Here is a 9029-nt window from a genome sequence, read left to right on the forward strand (position 1 = left end):
TTCCTTCCTTCCTTCCTTCCTTCCTTCCTTCCTTCCTTCCTTCCTTCCTTCCTTCCTTCCTTCCTCCTTTCCTTCCTTCCCTTCCTTCCCTTCCTTCCCTCCTTCCCTCCTTCCCTCCTTCCTTCCTCTCTCTCTCTCTCTTTCTTTCAACAGAGTTTTGCTCTTGTTGCCCAAGCTGGCGTGCAATGGCACGATCTCGGCTCACTACAACCTCCGCCTCCTGGGTTCAAGTGATTCTCCTGCCTCAGCCTCCTGAGTAGCTGGGATTACAGGCACATGCCACCATGGTTGGGCACAGTGGCTCACGCCTATAATTCCAGCACTTTGGGAGGCCAAGGCGGGTGGATCACCTGAGGTCAGGAGTTTGAGACCAGCCTGGCCAACATGGTGAAACCCCTTCTCTACAAAAATACAGAAAAAGAGCCTTATATTTTTTAACTCCCTCCTGCTTTTATTCATAAAATTTGGAGAGTCCACAGCATATCAAAGAAAAGTTTCACCACTCTTTTTTCTAGCCATGCTTAATAATACAATATGTTTCTGTAGATTCATATGGTTTACAAATCACTTTCACCTTTGAACATGGCCTCATTTAATGCTTATAAGAAATATATGAAGGGCATGTCCAAGATGGCTGAATACGAACAGCTCCAGCCTCCAGCTCCCAGCGTGAGCAACACAGAAGATGGGTGATTTCTGCATTTTCAACTGAGGTACCAGGTTCATCTTACTGGGGCATGTCAGACAGTTGGTGCTGGTCCACGGGTGCAGCCCGACCAGCAAGAGCTGAAGCAGGGTGACGCATCGCCTCACCTGGGAAGCACAAGGGGGATGGGAATTCTTTTTCCTAACCGAAGGAAATTGAGACACACAACACCTGGAAAATCGGTTACTTCCACCCTAATACTGCACTTTACCAAGGGTCTTAACAAATGGCACACCAGGAGATTATATCCCACACCTGGCCCAGAGGGTCCCACACCCACGGAGCCTCCCTCATTGCTAGCACAGCAGTCTGAGATCTAACTGCAAGGTGGCAGCGAGGCTGGGGAAGGAGTGCCTGCCATTGCTGAGGCTTAAGTAGGTAAACAAAGCCACCCAGAAGCTCGAATTGGGTGGAGCCCACCACAGCTCAAGGAGGCCTGCCTGCCTCTGTAGACTCCTTCTCTGGGGACAGGGCATAGCTAAACAAAAACCAGCAGAAAACTCAGCAAAGGTAAATGCCCCTATCTGACAGCTTTGAAGAGAGCAGTGGATCTCCCAGCAAGGAGGTTGAGATCTGAGAATGAACAGACTGCCTGCTCAAGTGAGTCCCTGACCCCTGGGTAGCCTAACTGGGAGACAACCCCCACTAGGTGCAGACCAACATCTCACACCTCACATGGTGGGGTACACCCCTGAGACGAAGCTTCCAGAGCAAGAATCAGACAGGAACACTTGCTGTTCAGCAATATTCTATCTTCTGCAGCCTCCGCTGCTGATACCCAGGCAAACAGGGTCTGGAGTGGACCTCAAGCAAACTCCAACAGATCTACAGCTGAGGGTCCTGACTGTTAGAAGGAAAACTAACAAACAGAAAGGACACTCACACCAAAACCCCATCAGTACATCACCATCATCAAAGACCAAAGGCAGATAAAACCACAAAGATGGGGAAAAAGCAGGGCAGAAAAGCTGGAAATTCAAAAAATCAGAGCGCATCCCCCCCTCCAAAGGAACACAGCTCATCGCCAGCCATGGAACAAAGCTGCATGGACAATGACTTTGATGAGTTGAGAGAAGAAGGCTTCAGTTGACCAAATTTCTCAGAGCTACAGGAGGAACTATGTAACCAGTGCAAAGAAACTAAAAACCTTGAAAAAAGAATGGATGAATGGATAACTAGAATAATCAATGCAGAGAAGACCTTAAAAGAACTGATAGAGATGAAAACCATAACACAAGAACTACATGACACATGCACAAGCTTCAGTAACCAATTCAATCAACTGGAAGAAAGAGTATCAGCGATTGAAGATCAAATGAATGAAATGAAGTGAGAAGAGAAGTCTAGAGAAAAAAGAGTGAAAAGAAATGAACAAAGCCTCCAAGAATATGGGATTATTCTTGGAGGGGTTGCAATCCTAGTCTCTGATAAACAGACTTTAAACCATCAAAGATCAAAAGAGACAAAGAAGACCATTACATAATGGTAAAGGGATCAATTTATCAGGAAGAGCTAACTATCCTAAATATATATGCGCCCAATACAGGAGTACCCAGATTCATAAAGCAGGTCATTAGAGACTTACAAAGAGACTTAGACTCCCATACAATAATAATGGGAGACTTCAACACCCCACTGTCAACATTAGATAGATCAATGAGACAGAAAGTTAACAAGGATATCCAGGAATTGAACTCAACTCTGCACCAAGAGGACCTAATAGACATCTACAGAACTCTCCACCCCAAATCAACAGAATATACATTCTTCTCAGCATCCCATCGCACTTATTCCAAAATTGACCACATAGTTGGAAGCAAAGCACTCCTCAGCAAATGTAAAAGAACAGAAATTATAACAGACTGTCTCTCAGACCACAGTGCAATCAAATTAGAACCCAGGATTAAGAAACTCAATCAAAACCACTCAACTACATGGAAACTGAATAACCTGCTCCTAAATGACTACTGGGTACATAACGAAATGAAGGTAGAAATAAAGATGTTCTTTGAAACCCATGAGAACAAAGATACAACTTACCAGAATCTCTGGGACACATTTAAAGCAGTGTGTAGAGGGAAATTTATAGCACTAAATGCCCACAAGAGAAAGCAGGAAAGATATAAAATTGACACCCTAACATCACAATTAAAAGAACTAGAGAAGCAAGAGCAAGCACATTCAAAAGCTAGCAGAAGGCAAGAAATAACTAAGATCAGAGAAGAACTGAAGGAGATAGAGACATAAAAATATTCTCCAAAAAATCAATGAATCCAGGAGCTAGTTTTTTGAAAACATTAACAAAATTGAAAGACCACTAGCAAGAGTAATAAAGAAGAAAAAAGAGAAGAATCAAATAGATGCAATAAAAAATAATAAAGGGGATATTACCACTGACCCCACAGAAATACAAACTCCCATCAGAGAATACTATAAACACCTCTATGCAAATAAACTAGAAAACCTAGAAGAAATGGATAATTTCCTGGACACTTACACTCTCCCAAGACTAAACCAGGAAGAAGGTGAATCCCTGAATAGATCAAGAGCAGGCTCTGAAATTGAGGCAATAATTAACAGCCTACTAACCGAAAAAAGTCCAGGACCAGACAGATTCACAGCCGAATTCTACAGAGGTACAAGGAGGAGTTGGGTCCATTCCTTCTGAAACTATTCCAATCAATAGAAAAAGAGGGAATCCTCCCTAACTCATTTTACAAGGCCAACAGTATCCTGCTACCAAAGCCTGACAGAGATACAACAACAAAAAAGAGAATTTTAGACCAATATCCCTGATGAACATCGATGCAAAAATCCTCAATAAAATACTGGCAAACCGGATTCAGCAGCACATCAAAAAGCTTACCCTCATGATCAAGTGGGCTTCATTCCTGGGATGCAAGGCTGGTTCAACTTATGCAAATCAATAAATGTAATCCAGCATATAAACAGAACCAAAGACAAAAACCCCATGATTATGTCAATAGATGCAGAAAAGGCCTTTGACAAAATTCAACAGCTCTTCATGCTGAAAACTCTCAATAAGTTCAGTATTGATGGAACGTATCTCAAAATAATAAGAGCTATTTATGACAAACCCACAGCCAATATCATTCTGAATGGGCAAAAAGTGGAAGCATTCCCTTTGAAAACTGGCACAAGTCATGGATGTCCTCTCTCACCACTCCTATTCAACATAGTGTTGGAAGTTCTGGCTAGGGCAATCAGGCAAGAGAAAGAAATCAAGGTTATTCAGTTAGGAAAAGAAGAAGTCAAATTGTCCCTGTTTACAGATGACCTGATTGTATATTTAGAAAATCCCATTGTGTCAGCCCAATATCCCCTTAAGCTGATAAGCAACTTCAGCAAAGTCTCAGGATACAAAATCAATGTGCAAAAATCACAAACATCCTTATACACCAGTAACAGAGAGCCAAATCATGAATGAACTCCCATTCACAGTAGCTTCAAAGAGAATAAAATACCTAGGAATCCAACTTACAAGGGAAGTAAAGGACCTCTTCAAGGAGAACTACAAACCACTGCTCAGTGAAATAAAAGAGGACATAAACAAATGGAAGAACATTCCATGCTCATGGATAGGAAGAATCAATATCATGAAAATGATCATACTGCTCAAGGTAATCTATAGATTCAATGCCATCCCGATTAAGCTACCAATGACTTTCTTTACAGAATTGGAAAAAACTGCTTTAAAGTTCATATGGAGCCAAAAGAGAGCCCGCATTGCCAAGACAATCCTAAGTCAAAAGGACAAAGCTGGAGGCATCACACTACCTGACTTCAAACTATACTACAAGGCTACAGTAACCAAAACAGCATGGTACTGGTACCAAAACAGAGATCTAGACCAATGGAACAGAACAGAGCCCTCAGATATAATACCACACATCTACAGCCATCTGATCTTTGACAAACCTGACAAAAACAAGAAATGGGGAAAGGATTGTCTATTTAATAAATGGTGCTGGGAAAATTGGCTAGCCATAAGTAGAAAGCTGAAAGTGGATCCTTTCCTTACTCCTCATACAAAAACTAATTCAAGATGGATTAGAAACTTAAATGTTAGACCTAAAACCATAAAAACCCTAGAAGAAAACCTAGGTAATACCATTCAGGACATAGGCATGGGCAAGGACTTCATGTCTAAAACACCAAAAGCAATGGCAACAAAAGCCAAAATTGACAAATGGGATCTAATTAAACTAAAGAGCTTCTGAAGAGCAAAAGAAACTACCATCAGAGTGAACAGGCAACCTACAGAATGGGAGAAAATTTTTGCAATCTACTCATCTGACAAAGGGCTAATATCTAGAACCTATAAAGAACTCAATCAAATTTACAAGAAAAAAAAAAAAAAACCCCATCAAAAAGTGGGCACAGGATATGAACAGACACTTCCCAAAAGAAGACATTCATACAGCCAACAGACACATGAAAAAATGCTCATCATCACTCGCCATCAGAGAAATACATATCAAAACCACAATGAGATACCATCTCACACCAGTTAGAATGGCAATCATTAAAAAGTCAGGAAACAACAGGTGCTGGAGAGGATGTGGAGAAATAGGAATACTTTTACACTGTTGGTGGGACTGTAAACTAGTTCAACCATTGTGGAGAACAGTGTGGCGATTCCTCAAGGATCTAGAACTAGAAATACCATTTGACCCAGCCATCCCATTACTCGGGATATACCCAAAGGATTATAAGTCATGCTGCTATAAAGACACATGCACACGTATGTTTATTGTGGCACTATTCACAATAGCAAAGACTTGGAATCAACCCAAACGTCCATCAGTGACAGACTGGATTAAGAAAATGTGGCACATATACACCATGGAATACTATGCAGCCATAAAAAGGTTGGGTTGGTGTCCTTTGTAGGGACATGGATGCAGCTGGAAACCATCATTCTCAGCAAACTATCAGAAGAACAGAAAACCAAATTCCGCATGTTCTCACACATAGGTTGGAATTGAGCAGTGAGATCACTTGAACACAAGAAGGGGATCATCACATACCAGGTCCTATTATGGGGAGTTGGGGAGAGGGATAGCATTAGGAGATATACCTAATATAAATGACGTGTTAATGGGTGCTGCACACCAACATGGCACATGTATACATATGTAACAAACCTTCATGTTGTGCACATGTAACATAGAACTTAAAATATAATAAAAAAATGCAAAAAAAAAAGAAATATATGAAATTCAATGATAATGACTTTATTTTGTAGTTGTAACTTTATTTTGCAGAAGTTAACTGAATGCATAATTTGCCAAGATCTCAGAGCTGAGCATGGAGACTCTGAGTTAATGTTAATCTGAACTCTTAAACCTGTGTTTCTTGGACTGTGGTCATTTACCTACACTTTAAGAGTGGTTTGACATTTTAATTACCTCTCACTATAGTTTTACCTAATGATTTTCTTTAAATCATCCCCCTCTTTTTGTTACTCTTTTCTTAAACAGTATTGTTGGTAAATTCTCAGAGTTTGTATTTTTTCTAGTAAACATGACAATAAACATACATCTTCTTCACCTTTTATATCATCCCTGAGAATTACGTCTCCCCTCATCTCTAGGTCTTTGACATTATTTGCTGTCTTTTCTGGTAACTACACACTTCTTACTCCTCATCCTTAATTTATCATTCATACCATCCTTTACATCACCATCCTAATCAGAGTGTTTAACACCAACCAACCAAGCCCAAGCAGTTACAAATCATAGATCACCTGAGAATCATAATAAGCTATGAATTTTAAAACTGACTTACATATATGTCAACAGATAACCAAATGCCAAAATTGTTACATAACTTTTAATCAGGCACAATCATTACCACCTCCCAGCTCCACAATTTTCATATTATTCAATTAGCCAAACAGTCAAGACCTCCACTTAGTGATTCCAATAGTAGTGAAGTAGACTGACATCTTGGCCCTTCCTTTCTTGAAGTTACAGACTAGCATGGTAAGTCATAAGTGCCATGAAGAGAAATAATGCAGAAAAAGGAGGTAGAAAGAAAATCAGTATCATCTCTCTTCCAGTACAGTTGCAACTCAACCAACTAAAGTCAAACTACATGACTTGAGGACTTTATATATAGTATTCCAGACCTCTAACCATTCAGAGCATTCAGAACACCATGTATGGCTACAGTTTTGGAAGATTTGGAGAAAAATTTGAAGCAAACGCATGGTCCTCTTATAAATCCATGGACTCTGGATTATAGGAAATAGAAAAACTACCTAGGAGGCAATTATAACAGTCCAGCCTTAAGACAATGAATTAAAGTGGTGGTTGTGAGAATAAAGAAAGATCTTAGATCTGGAAGAACAAGAGTTAAGATTTTACATGGGGAATAAAAGAGATGATAGATGAATCTCACATTTTTGTTGGTGACATCCAAGGATCCTGGGAAAGCCAGGGTTGGAGTAGATAAAAGTTAGAAACCTCATATAGATGCAAACCTGAGAGAAGACTAACGCAGAAGGAGCACAAGAATGACCATTGTTGTTAAGAGTTAAGAAATAGATGCCTGAAAAGTAGCTCTGCTGACTTTTGTTTTGTACTCTGGTCACTGTGAATGTTCTGTGTTGCTTTTATAACAAGTATTGTATCAAAAGCCATTGGTTGAGGTTTGCAGAACTCACCATGATTTCTTAAGCCTGGGTAGGAGATGCACCCAAGAGATTTGAGAACTCTTCTAGTTTCTTCTTCTTTTTAATGAAAAGACATCATTATTACTTTACTACATAGCATATTAGTGAGTATACCAGCTTGTCTTTTCTCAAATGGGAAATGGCAAATGAGGCACATTTTTCTGATTTCTCCAGGAAGCTCAGTATCATCTGTTTTTTGGAGGATTTGATTTCTTATGACGTCTGTCATACTATCCAGAGAATACTAATGGTGCTGTTAAAGCAAACTAAATATGGCCTGAGAGGGACGTTGTACTTCTATATTTGAGTCCTTGTGGGTGAACTGTAATCTACTTTAATAGGTAGACAAGATTGAAAACCTAACTTGGGAATATGCACCTGTAACAATTGCTGAGTCTTGGCCAATCCTAGCAGCCATACTTCAACTACTCATACACTGCTGAGTGTCAAACTGTGTTCAAATAAGGCAAATGCCAACCTGTAACCAATCCAGCTGTTTCTGTACCTCACTTCTGATTTCTGTATGTCATTTTCCTTTTTTTTTTTTTGTCTATAAATTTGTTCTGACCATGAGGCATCTCTGCAGTCTCTCTGAATCTGCTGTATTTTGGGAGGATGTCCAATTCATGAATTGTTTTTTCCTTGCTCAATTAAACTTTGTCAGATTTAACTTGTCTGAAGTTTTAACAGATCTGGCATCAGAAGTGGGATTCAAAGTGAAACTCTGGCGACCCCCAGAAATACCAGGTGACCAGGCGAGGTACCCACTGAGCCCACTGTGCTCACTGTTCTCTTGATTGTAACTGGAAGTCATGGGTGAGTTTTCTCTCAGATTCTGAACTCCACTAACTTGTGTTTTGGGGTCTCTGAGTTTACTTGAGCAATATTTAGACTGCACTGAATCTAAGATCAAACTGGATTTGATAATTAACTGGATTGAATTCAATTAGAGGCCTTGGACTTCGGGTAGGTACCTTATTTTTAATAATGGAATTATCTCAGTCCAAGAAGTCTGGGACTCCACCTTCTGGGACTCTGGCTAATTTTATGTATAAAAATTATGGGCCCAGTACGGTGTTTTTTTTTTTTTTTTTTTTTTTGAGGTGGAGTCTTGCTCTGTCGCCCAGGCTGGAGTGCAGTGGCAGGATCTCAGCTCACTGCAAACTTCGCCTCCCAGGTTCACAGCATTCTCCTGCCTCAGCCTCCTGAGTTGCTGGGACTACAGGTGCCCACCACCACACCCAGCTAATTTTTGTATTTTTAGTAGAGATGGGGTTTCACCGTGTTAGCCAGGATGGTCTCAATCTCCTGACCTCGTGATCCATCCGTCTTGGCCTCCCAAGGTGCTGAGATTAGAGGCATAAGCCACCACTCCTGGCCCTTTTTTTTTTTTTTTCTTTTTTGGAGACAGAGTCTCCCTCTGTCACCCAGGATGGAGTGCAATCACACAATTTCAGCTCACTGCAGCCCCCACCTCCTGGGTTCAAGTGATTCTCCTGCCTTCGCCTCCCGAGTAGCTGCGACTACAGGCACCTCCCACCATTCCCGGCTAATTTTTGTATTTGTAGTAGAGATAGGGTTTCACCATGTTGGTCAGGCTAGTCTTGAACTCCTGACCTCAAG

This window comes from Piliocolobus tephrosceles, chromosome 2 (assembly GCF_002776525.5).
Source record: "Piliocolobus tephrosceles isolate RC106 chromosome 2, ASM277652v3, whole genome shotgun sequence".
In the NCBI taxonomy this organism is placed as follows: domain Eukaryota; kingdom Metazoa; phylum Chordata; class Mammalia; order Primates; family Cercopithecidae; genus Piliocolobus; species Piliocolobus tephrosceles.